This window comes from Lemur catta, chromosome 26, assembly GCF_020740605.2.
Source record: "Lemur catta isolate mLemCat1 chromosome 26, mLemCat1.pri, whole genome shotgun sequence".
NCBI lineage: Eukaryota > Metazoa > Chordata > Mammalia > Primates > Lemuridae > Lemur > Lemur catta.
Genome location: NC_059153.1, coordinates 1,287,583 through 1,299,731, shown reverse-complemented (window position 1 = coordinate 1,299,731; position 12,149 = coordinate 1,287,583). Strand labels below are relative to the sequence as shown.

Genomic DNA, 12,149 nt, shown 5'->3' with positions numbered 1-12,149 from the left:
CCCCTTCAGAGAAGCGAGGTCACAGGTGGGAAACGACTCCAGCAGGCACGCACTTCTCACGTAGGATTGCGAGTGAACCGCCCGTGGGAAGCAAAGTGACGAGGTGACAATGACAGTGTAGCAGGTGCCCGAGAGACAGAGCAAGGACGCGTTTTTAAGAGCGGGAACTTTCCACAGGCGTCTCTGTCTTTGTCGCACAGACGGTGACAGTCACTTGCGAGCAGTTACACAGACAGACACGCAGAGGCGCGAGCGCGCAGTGGCCGGGAGAGGGGGCTCCGAGGGCGCCCGCTGGGGACAGCCCCCTCCCGCTGCCGCCACCTCGCAGGGCACAAGTGTCACCGGCAGCCCGCGCCCCTGGAGTCCTCCGCTGTCCTGCCCTGGCCCAGGCGACAGGGCGAAGGGTGACAGCGACGGCCGGTCCCGGGTGGACAACGAGAGGACTCCGGCCCGGGCCTGGCCCCTGCTGCCCTCTCGCGAGGGTGGACACTACTGCTCTTGCAGTTTTGCTAGTTTTGCGGTTCCAGAACGCTTCCCAGCGCTTTGAAATGTCACCTGTTTCAGCTGTCCTTTCCAAAGCATCACAGGGTCTGCAATCAAAGAGTTTTTTTTTTTTAAGTCTCAAGGAAACTAAGACGCCAGACGTGCACGTATATACATGGCCAACCGCCGCACACACGCACACACGTGCACGTGCCGACGCGACCGCTCTCACTCCCTTTTCCTCTCCCCGGGGAGACCCTGCATTCTGCAGAGCCATGGGCCCAGCCGTCTGCGGAGGCCCCTCGTGAGTGGGGGCAAGAGTTGCAAAGAAGGGGCGCTGCAGCCCAAATCATAGGACTTCCCTAGTGCCGCTGACTTCTGCGTTTGCAGTTGAAGAGAACCTACCCGTGTAGACACCCCAAGCAGACAAGGATGGACTCAAAGATCCTTTGAGATTCCTCTGGATTCTAACCCATGTATATTTTGGGGATCTTTATGTAGCACTTTTTATTTCTGTCTCAACAGTGGCCCCCGACCCTTGATATTCCTCTGTCAATAATCAGTTATGTAAGCACTGTCACTAGCCAGTGTCACCCCGAGTAGGCTGCGGGAGGTGTCTCTGAGCTCAGCTTGGTCTACATGTTTGGGTAACATATCTGTATGTAAATGAGTATGACACATGCTTACTTTGCTGTCCCTCCAAACATCGACTTTGTTATGCGTCCTAACGAGTTTACCACTTGCATCTCTTCCATTCAAGGATTGATTTATTTATTTTGCAAATGAGTTGAGTTTCTGACATGCCCTCCATAATTGAGCAGTTCTGTGGAATATATTCCATTATATGTACTTACCTGGAGTACCGGATGGTTAAAATGTGATGATAGGTTTGTGAGCAAATTGTAACTTATTGGTGATAACAGTAAAACGAAACAAATGTTGGGTTGAATAGCAGGATAGTTGGCAAATGGGATAGTTTTATTTTGTAGATGCTACCTTTCACTCGGGTAGCAGATGATCTAAAAATGTGTGTTGTTACGAAGAAACCAATAGAAAAATCTCTTTGGAGTAGGAAAAGGAATTCTTTGGATACTTACGAGTCTCTTTATCTTCTTAATTCTACCAGTCAAGTGGCTGCCACCAAAATTCTTAGTACTCTTATTTTCAGGAATGGAATGGAAATTAGACATGTTATTCAAGGGAAGCTGTTGCTTTCTTTTACAGAGAAGATCTCTAGAGTTGCAATGTAGCTGAGCTGAATTTTTAAACATCATAATAGCAAAATATGATTGCGAAGACTGAAGGCAAAGTGCAGCTGGTCGTGCGAGGCAATTAGGCAGTATCACCCTGAAACATCATAGTCTGATTCCCCCCATTCCCTCCACCCTTGATTGACAGTGTTGAAATATGTGCCTTTCAGGGACACAGGAGCAAGAAACTGTAGGATGCAACTTCAAGCAGGTAGATTAGAAGCTTAGTCTTTGGTCGTCTTCTTCTGAAATGGCAATTGAATAATTGTCTATTTTAATTTTTCAGGATAGAGAATTAAAATGAAAATTTTATTGCCCTTGCAGAAGAAGTTCTTGAAGAGATTTAATAATTCATTAACCTATAAGAGTAAAAATGAGAGGAAATGTCCTCCAAGGTTGTCTTGAGGTTTGCCTGATTTCACATGCAGAGAAACATTCTTATTTATAGGAATTCTACTTGTTCCATAGGCAAGGTGTATTATTCGTAATATCACTCCTAGAAAATGTGCCCTTGAATTTTAGGAAAGATTTACAAGACCCAGAGAGAAAATGCACTAGTCTTCAGAGGTGTTACAATTCTCATTTTTAGGTTTGATTTCAAAGATGGGTTATGGTAGAAACTGACATAGAAAAGTAAGAGTGGTGGTATTCAGGTGATTGATACAGAATTAGCGAAAATAATTTTGCTGAGTTATTCACCACAGTATTTTAATTTGCCCTTCCGTTTGCAGTTATTACTAATGGGTTTTAAAAAGTAGTGTGTGTATGTACTGTGTATGTATATGGGGTTAATTAAGTTGCAGGACTGTTGCCAATAATATGTAAATATTTACATATTTAAATATTTATATATTTCAGTTCCTAAGGAGACTATTTCAAATGTTCTAAATCAAAAGTAATTTCAAACCAAATCTTCAATATCATGTGGATAAATGTATTTTTATTAAATACCAAAATATTTAATCAAGTATTTTGCTCCATATCATCTCTGGAGTTCAAGTTACTGACTTTCATGAAACCTGTTCAAAAAAAATTTAAAAATTTAAGCAATTAAGAAAACAACTTTGCAATTCACAAGTTTTTGTGTGTAAAGGAAAAACCTTTTGGATTTGTATCTGTAATTACTTATTTTCCTCTTCACTCCTTGCTTTGTCTTTTTTGAGACTGGCAGATGAATTTAATTTGAATTCAATCTGTGGCATTTTGAAATTCTTTAACAGTGGTGAGTAGAACAGTGACAAATAAATGATATTTTAAATGTAGATTAGCTTCCTGGAATGTGTTTCTAAAAAGAAGCTGAAACTGGTTTAAGGTAAATTCAGATTCCATGATTTTCTAATATAACTTGAACACTTGAAGGCCAGCAGTTTGGATGAAGTTATGTTGTGAGAAAAGAATTGTTGACATTTATTGAAACAGAAACTTAAAAGAGGTTAGAGAGCACTAATATTTGTAGACTGAATTTGTAGATTGCATTTTCTGCGGTATCTGTTTGTAGGCACATTCATGAAAGTGTGCACTGAAACTGTGTACTCTGTTTTCTGTAGGTGGCCTTTTCACTTTGTGAAATTATTCATGCCTTTTTTTTTCTCTAACCTCAGCCCAACTTTCTCCTGCGAGAGAGTAAATAATCTGCTAGCCTCTCTGGACATCAACTGACACGAAACATAAGAGGGAAAGCAAATAATTTTTAAGATCAAATTTTCCAAAATAATAGAAAAGATTTTGAAACAATCTACATTAAGGTTCCTGTTCTTTCACTATGAATTACGGAGAATTGAGAGTTGATACAAATGGAAGGTTACATCATGAATAGCAAGAAAAATATTTCAATGGTAATCCAAACATGCCCATCTATTATTTTTGTGCTACGCTAGAGAGAGCAACAGGACAGGTTACTTAAACTCACTCCAGCTGTAACTCTGACCCTGTCATAGTCTTTAGTATTCCCCTCTGATACCAATTTTCACCCCCTCTTCTCCTTTCCAGGATGTTTCAAATCTTATCATTTTTAAGGTGCATAAGGCCATATCATAGTATATTCTGTTCTAGGAGAATATTGATGCTTCCTCTCTTCTTCCTTACACAATCATTTAAATGTACGTTAAAATTACCTGTTACGTTTTAGAGAAAATGTATAAATCTTAATATACTTACCATTTTAGATTCATTCTCTTAAAGCTGTTCATTCTTTGGTATTGAGGTAACACCACAATGAATTATAATTTTATTTAAGCTTGTGATTTTCTGACAGCCCATTAGAGCTGTTTTATTTCATTATGCCTCTGGTCTCTTATCTATAAAAAGAAGATAAACTTGCTTGCAGTTATTTATCTGATCATTGAAAAGATTTATGTTATATATTTGTGTCTGCCTGAGCCTCTTTTTTAAAAAAGAACCTCTGCCTGTCTTTTTTTAAAAATCGGAGGCAAAAATCAAAAGAAAATAGGATTAATAATAACTAATGGATTGATTTTGGCATTGGGTAACATTGCTTTAAGATTACCTAGGAAGATAAAATATGGAATGCATCACAAACATTTAGTGTTACTATTTAAGGTAAGCAGAGGTCAATTTTCTCTTCCTCCTCTGTCCACTTTCGCTGAGAACAAGAGCAGAATGACATATTTTTCTGTAATTGTTGGCCTTGTTAGGACAAATATAAACCATTTTCCCAGAGAGGTCAAGTAATATAACATTTGAGAGGTATTTTTTCCTTTTCTTTGTAATGGGGAATTGAATTAGAGCAACTTTTAAGGCAGAGAGATTTCAATATCATATCTAAATTGTGGTATTTTAACCCAAGTAATTAGTTTATGTAGCACTAAGAACAGAACCGCTGCTCTAACACTTATTCCACAACCACTGAACCTGTACAACAGAGTGTATATGTGGGATCTTAATACTAGTTTAAATATACTTATGTGCTTCAAATAATGAATGCACAAATAAAATCAGTAAAAAACACAAAAGTCATTTTTTAAAAAGTCACTTATCCATCCCTCATAGTCATATGAAAGGGACAAATATACATCAAATATCCCTCTAAATATTTTGCAGTATCTAATTTAAAATAAACAAAACAATCTAGAACAGAAAGAAACTAAATCTAAACCAAAATTTTAAAAAATCAATGAGTGAATAAGTACATTAATTGCCAAAACAAATCAGAGCATCACAATTCAGGGAAGTCACTTCTCAAAGTCGATCTGTCCAAACCTTTCCTAAGAGATGCCAAGTTATAGTTTTTCGTGTGTAGTGAGAATGTTCTTTCTTCAGGGGACTGGAAGAAATGAGTGACCTTCAGATGTAATTTCCTTAACACTGGCTTGCAAGTAGCTATGGCGCACGTTAGATTACAGTAAGTGGTACCATTGGCTGATCATTCCCTCTGTCAGGCCCAGAACCAAATGCTCCACTTGCATTAACTCTTGATTCTCCAGGCAGCCCTTTGAAGCAAACCCTAGTATCATCCTTGTATTATAAATGGCGAAACATTTGATAAATAATAAAGACGTTAGTTTTCCTGAGACAGAGAGAGGTTATGCAGTTTGTACCAGTAAGTGAGGAAAGATGGAAGTCCAAACCCAAGCAATCGAATTGTTAGAACCTATGTACTTAACCAGCAGACTGTGTTGCTACAATATGCTTATTCTGGATTTAAGAGCGAACATGCACTTTTCTTTTACTCTTCCCTATTGTATTTTGTAATGACACGGGAATAACCCTAGCTCCAGTAAAAGCCACAACAAAACCCAAACCCTCTGTTGCTGCCAACCACTACTCGGAGCAGCCCAAAGTGTGTTAGTGCTTCGTGGATACAAGGGCAGGCAGCATGGCCATACATCACTTTCATCCCTGCCTCTGCCTGCTTCCCTGCCACGGGGCTTCACTGTCAGCAGCGAAACACGCACACGCAACACATGCACATACGTACACACATGCATACGCACACATACACACACCCACCCTTGTCCTCTTTCTCATTAAATTACAGTGTTGCCCTACCCAGAAAGGGATCTCATTGCATAAAGCCTATTTACTCTTCTTTTCTCCTACCAACAAGCACACATTCCCCTGAGCCCATCTCCCTGCGTCCGAGTGCTGCCCCGTGCTCACAGCCAGTCAGAGGCCCAGGCCTTCTCAATGGCTTCTCAGTCATGGCTCCAAGTTGGTCCAAGTGGCATCATTTACACTGTGATCAGATACGGGAAAACTGTCTAGGCTCAGAGCCTGCTTTTGCTTTTTCCTTTGACCCCTCCTAACCACCTTACAGAAAATCAGATGATCTGTATCAGTGTTTTAGCAGGACAGTTTCCCAACAGGTTTTAAATTCCAGCTCACTGCTGACTAGCTTAATGTCTTTGGAAATAACAGTCTGAGTCTTTTTTTTTTTTTATGTCTGTAACATTTGGATAACAATAATAGCAACCATACTAGTAATAATACTTAACTCACTGGGCAATAGTGAGGATCACATGATATAACATATATGAGAAAACTTTGAAAAGTGCGCCTAGTTATTGTGCTGATGTCATTATTACCACGGCCATTATAGAAATAAGTAAAGGCAAATGCTTTTGCACCAAATAAGAAATGGCTGCTTAATCTTCTCCAGCAAGTGGGGCAGGGGGTAACTAAACTAACACATATGATGCAGATGAAGGAAACAAATAAACTTAATTACCCCAAGGCTAAGAATTGTAAAACAAACCAAGACAAAATGAACAGACACACGTACTGTCACATTTCTCATATTGAATAGTGACATTAAGGGGGATGGTAAGTCACTGTTGTCTTGTGGAAAATGAGCAGATTAACACCCAATTGAGTAATTGGTGAAATTATGGAAAGGACACAGAAGCAAGGCTATACCAGACATTAAAAGTATAATCACAACGAGTAGAGGTCTTATCAACCAAGGCAGTATTAATTATTTAGCCACAGGAACCAAAATAATGGAACAACATGTTAGAGTCTGCTGCCATTAATTTGATATTTTGCAAAGTAAGATAACCCCTGCAAAGACAAGATTCTTAATACTTTCTACCCAGTGCATAGGCCCAGATAGCTTGCTGGGAATTTGCAAGGCTGACAAGCCTCTTTGAGCATCGGCTGTCTCTTCCAGGACTCAGAAATTGGGCTCTCATTATTTCCATCCCATTCCCTTTACTTTCTTCCCCCCCCCCCCCCATTTCGAGTTACGTTTTCATGATTCGAGTGAATTGGAAATATTTTAATAATGTTAAATTGAGAGAGAAAATCATCTCATGGAAGCATGCGGGAAATTTTTTTCAACATTTATTAGATGCAAACTTTTTGCCAGTGTTTCTATTGGGTAATGGACTAAAAAACTTCATCCAAATGGGAGGGGAGAGGGAAGAATTATCATTTAAAATCACTTGAAATTACAGTTGCATTCAGATAATGGTTTTCATTTGCTTCTTTAATATTATGCTATTTCCGTTTTCTTCTCGGGCTCATTCCTGTTTATTTTCTCCACCGAATCCTCTACAACTATCTTCCTACAACGTGGCATTTCCTCAAGCTCTCTCCCCAGCCCTCCTTTCTTTCTGTTCCACTCTCTCTCCTTCATTGGTATAATTTTCCTTCTTTGAAATCATTTGCCACATATGCATAGATCTACCTTTATCTTTACAAGGTTTTCAGCCTCGTTTCTCGCTCAACTGTTTTGGAAATCCTGCCAGAAACAACAGCAGCAGCAGCAGCAGCAACAAAAAAAGCCTCTATAATAAAAATTAAACCTTTTATCTCTAACCTCAGATCGTCAGGAGTCAGGCAACCCAGGCTTTATGATTTCTCATAGCTGTCAAAAGAGCCTGTAGACTGATGCAGACTATGAGAACAAAGTCTGATTGTCCCAAATTGTCCCCATGCTCTGGACTATTCCTTCTCTCACTGGTGATGAATGAACACTGTGTAGGTTCTCATGAAAACAGGTTCTTTTTGTTTCTTTAACCCTACTTATTTGAATGCTTAGGGTTTAAATGGCCTTCAATTTTTTTTCTCTCTTGCGGACCTACTGTTAGAGGAACTCATGTCTGATTAGAAGGTGCACGTAACTATGATTTAAGCTCAAAATGTTACGTATTATAATAAGCACATGCATATTTTAAACAATAGATAATACTTACCTCTATATCGTGAACTGTGTATTAAAGAGTATTTTTTTTGCTAGTTGCTACTTTATCGATTATATATTGATTTTCAGTGTGAAAAACTCCCTTCATATTTATTTTCAACCTGATAGACTCTTAAAAATGCTTGAAGATTTAATAACCAAGTAAGAGGATTCTTCAAATGTGCTTAACAGTTATTATTCAAGATAGAGAGCTTTATACAAAGGGCCAAAAGAAACTTTTATTATCTAAAAGTTTCAAGAAGTTATACAGTGGACTAAAATAGACACAGTTAGACCTAGGAGACACATCAGAAATTACCTAATTTAACTTGTTCATTCTGCACATGAGGGAACCAGACTGGGCGATGTTTCCCATTCTGCCTGATGTATGTACTACACGTACTCAGTGCCTGTAAAAAACAAATTCTCGCCTTTCAAACAATCGAAAGCAATGCTTTCTATTAAACAAACTCTGTGGAAGAATTAAGTTCAGTTGTCTTGAGTTGATTAAAAAGCTGGTGGTAGATAAATTATATGTAGAGCTCTTTTTCAGCTCTACATTTGTGTATGTCACAATATATTATCAAACATTACAATGTTGTGATGACATCCATGTCAGTGGGTTTGAAATAAAATAAAGAAGTGGCTTGGACTGCAATTGTCTTTGCTCACTTTTTCAGTCCTGATGACTTTAAGGACATGATTAGCAGGAAGCGCAGCTGGACAATCCACACTGGAGTGTCAGGGGCACACGCAAGAAGGGACAAAAGCAGTGGCTGGCAGGCTGCTGAGAGTGAGGACAGTTTGACCTTTCTCCAAACATCATCTGCAATGGAGGCCAATGACTTTAATTTTTTTCTGACAGAAAAATGTATTTCACATTCTAATCCAGTGTGCCACCCCTGCACCCACACACACTCCTGAAAAAAATGTTCCAAAAATAAATATTCTTATGATGGAAACATAGCATGACATTTCAAACTTTTAGTCTTTTCCTTCTGCTCTGTATTATTGTATTATCTGTTATTTTCTTCTCTTTTCTTTCTTTCTTTCTTTTTTTTTTTTGAATGCCAGTCATGACTCATCGAACTGATTGATCCCAACCTGCAGTTTGGATACCACTGACCCGTTAGGCTGCTGCCCTGGCCTGGCAGGGACCTCGGGGCTCTGTGACTGGAGATGAGAAGCATTTTAGGAAGACGCTCTCGGAATGAGCCCCAGGGAGGGCTTCGTGTAGGTCAGCATCCATCCTCTCAGACCCCTCCCGCTTTTCCTTCTGCATCTCTGTGTCATCCTCCGGCCTCGGTGGGATGGGGGGATCTTTCCCTGGGGATGCACTTGACCTCTTCCTCTTTCTCCGCTTACACGAGTAAGTGAGCTGTAACTATGGGGCAGCTGATATTTTCATGTTTCCGGCATGTTAAATCTGGATCTCCTGTCCCACGTTAGAATTGTGCCCTCTGGGTGTGTGCCCCGTACACCACCGTCGTGTATTTGTAAGAACACGCCATTAAGACGTTTGCAATTTCTACGTGGGAGAGCCGGTGAATCTGAACGAGCACTGGATATCGATTCAGTTGAAGACCTGGTTAGACTATTTCTTTTTTCAATATGCTGGACCTCAAAGAAATCACCTAAAATATCTAAGCCTTACTTTTCTCATCAGTAAAATGGTTATCATAATAGTACTGTCTTTCTCTATGTCTTTGCAAACCATAAAACGTTGCTTATTTGTATTAATATCATTACAGGTTGTTTTATAAAAAACGAAAATAAGACCTTTCCACCCTGAATTTATGAAGGACAAGTCTGAATTAGACAGTTAGAATAAACTCAAGCATAATTTAAAATTCTGGAATCATGAATTCAGTTTCTGTTTAGATAGATTACTTTTAAAAAATATATAGGCAGAGAGACTGAAAGTGGAAGATTTTTATGGTTTGTTTTTCCTTCTTTTGCCTATTTGGTTTGATTTTTCTTGGATTTCTTCAAAAAGTTTATTATCGGTAGTAAGACTTTCACATTTCTGATAAAAATTTAGTTTAGTTTTTATTCTTGCAGGCTACAGGTAGCTCTCTTGTCTGCTATTCTAATATCCTACCTATGAGAGAAAAATCGTCTGCCTTTTTTCCCCAATCATGCCTGGGAAATGTGCTACTCTATATATTTTACATATAGTTAATATATACACACATACATGCACACTATTTTTATATTTTATATATACGCACTATATATTTTTGAAATATCTTGGAAAGGCAGGGTAAAGGTGTCAACAATAAAAATCAATGTATTTTTAACATTCTTAAACTAAGCTTGGGGGTCATACTTTGGACACAGTATAGGTTACAGGGTCAGAAAGGACAAAGTCCAAAGAAGTAGCCAATTGTGAGACCAATTTGTATCGATGTGCAACCACATGGACTGGGACAGAGGAAATACCCTTTTATCAAAAACTTTTCAAACAGGAAAGTGAGTATTTTTCAAAGCTGTTGAAAATGCATTCTTGTATCGCTAAGCAGGCATTTCCTACTGAACACAGTAATAACTCTGATTATTCATGTTACATGTGCAAAAATCTCAGAGTAGTAAATATCGTGAATATCTATGTAATATATATATGACTATCATATAGTGTTCAGTGAACCAGTGTGATTCTTTTAAATTATTATTAATAGACTTTAATTGTTAGAGCAGTTTTATTTTAGGTTGGAAAAAAATTGAGCTGAAAGTATATAGTGTGTTCCCCTGCATTCCCTCACTTTCCCTCTCTGCCAGTTTCCGCTGTAACTTGTCTTATTGTGGTAAATTTGTTACAGCTGATGAGTCAGTATGGGTACATTGTTATTAACTAACATCCATAGTTTACATTAGGGTTCACTGTGTTGTGCATTCTATAGATTTTGACGAACATATAATGGCATGTATCCATCAAACCATACTCAGTGCAATTCCCTGAAGCCCAGTCTGGTGACACAGGTTACTTTATGTACGACTTGTTAGTTAAAATGCACACACACACACACACACACGCACACACATGGCGCGAGCGAAGTCTGTAGGAAGTTGTTTTTTTATGAGTTGACTGTTTTAGATTCCACATATAAGTGAGAACATGCATCATATATCTTTCTGTGCCTGGCTTGCTTTAATTATTCTACATTGTATTCATAAGCTGTAACATCATTTGTGCACCATAAATTTATATACAATTTCTAAATTGTCAATGCACGGTAAAGGTTTTTTTAACTTAATTTTTTTTAAAAGGCAAATATATTCTATTAAAATTTCAGAGAAAAGACTCAACTGCTTAACTCAGTAAAAATGTTTTTTCAATTGTTCAAATTAATACAATGCTTCCAAAATACTCTTTGGAAATCCTTGTAAATTTCCTTGTTTGCCTATTTGCCTTGCTGCTATCTTCCCGACATTCTTCAGAGGAAATGGCTTTTTAACAAGAAAAATCCTCTTGAAACTATATTTCCAAGGGGGTTTGGGCCACAGCAGCTGCAATGCATTGTAACTGAATTTCAGTCTCTGTTGGTTCTCGTTGTTAAAAGCACAAATGACCAATACTCAGGGCTTCTACCACAGCCAGCCCAGTGATTGATCACAAATTGGATTGGAGTGTGTACTATAAATGTTCTTGTTAGAAAATACAAGTTTTCAACACAAAATAGTAACTGTGGCCTGGAACTTACAAAATTAAGTAAGACCTAAAAATACAACCCTGCTTCTTAGTAGCCATCAATCAGGAATAGCGTAGCCCAACCTCACCACTAATTTTGTTTCTGGAACTAACCAGAGTGGACGCTCTGATGGTCGTGTTCTGGATTTTTCAGGGACTATTTAAAATATCTTAGGAAACCGAAGGAGAGGGAGGATCCAAAGCAATGAGCACATGATGGATTTCAAATCTGTGCTATCAGACTTAAGAATTGCACACTCAGTGAAGTGCCCATAGCAATCATTGTAGTGGGATTTAACATAAGGGTTTGCAGCAAGATACTCTGCAGTTAAGATATATGGAAAGGAAAGGAAGAGCGTGATTCACTGGTCATGTTCTTCCAAAAATCACAAACAAAATCAAGTAGGATAAATACAGTCCAAATCATAGTCATTGCTTCTCTGACATTAAATGTGGTATCGCTGTAACTCTCCAATATATTCCTAGCAATATCTTACTTCCAGCATTAGTGTGGTTGGATATCTGAGTAATGCTTGTGGTTGGATATCTGAGTAATACTTATGGTTGGATATCTGAGTAAGTCTTG

At 38.6% G+C, this 12,149-nt stretch overlaps 1 protein-coding gene across 1 annotated transcript in view; it reads left to right on the top strand.

The window, feature by feature from the left end:
- DKK2 (dickkopf WNT signaling pathway inhibitor 2) overlaps positions 1-12,149 on the top strand; it is a 76,657-nt gene that overhangs the window by 692 nt on the left and 63,816 nt on the right. The gene's annotated exons all lie outside the window — the stretch shown is intronic.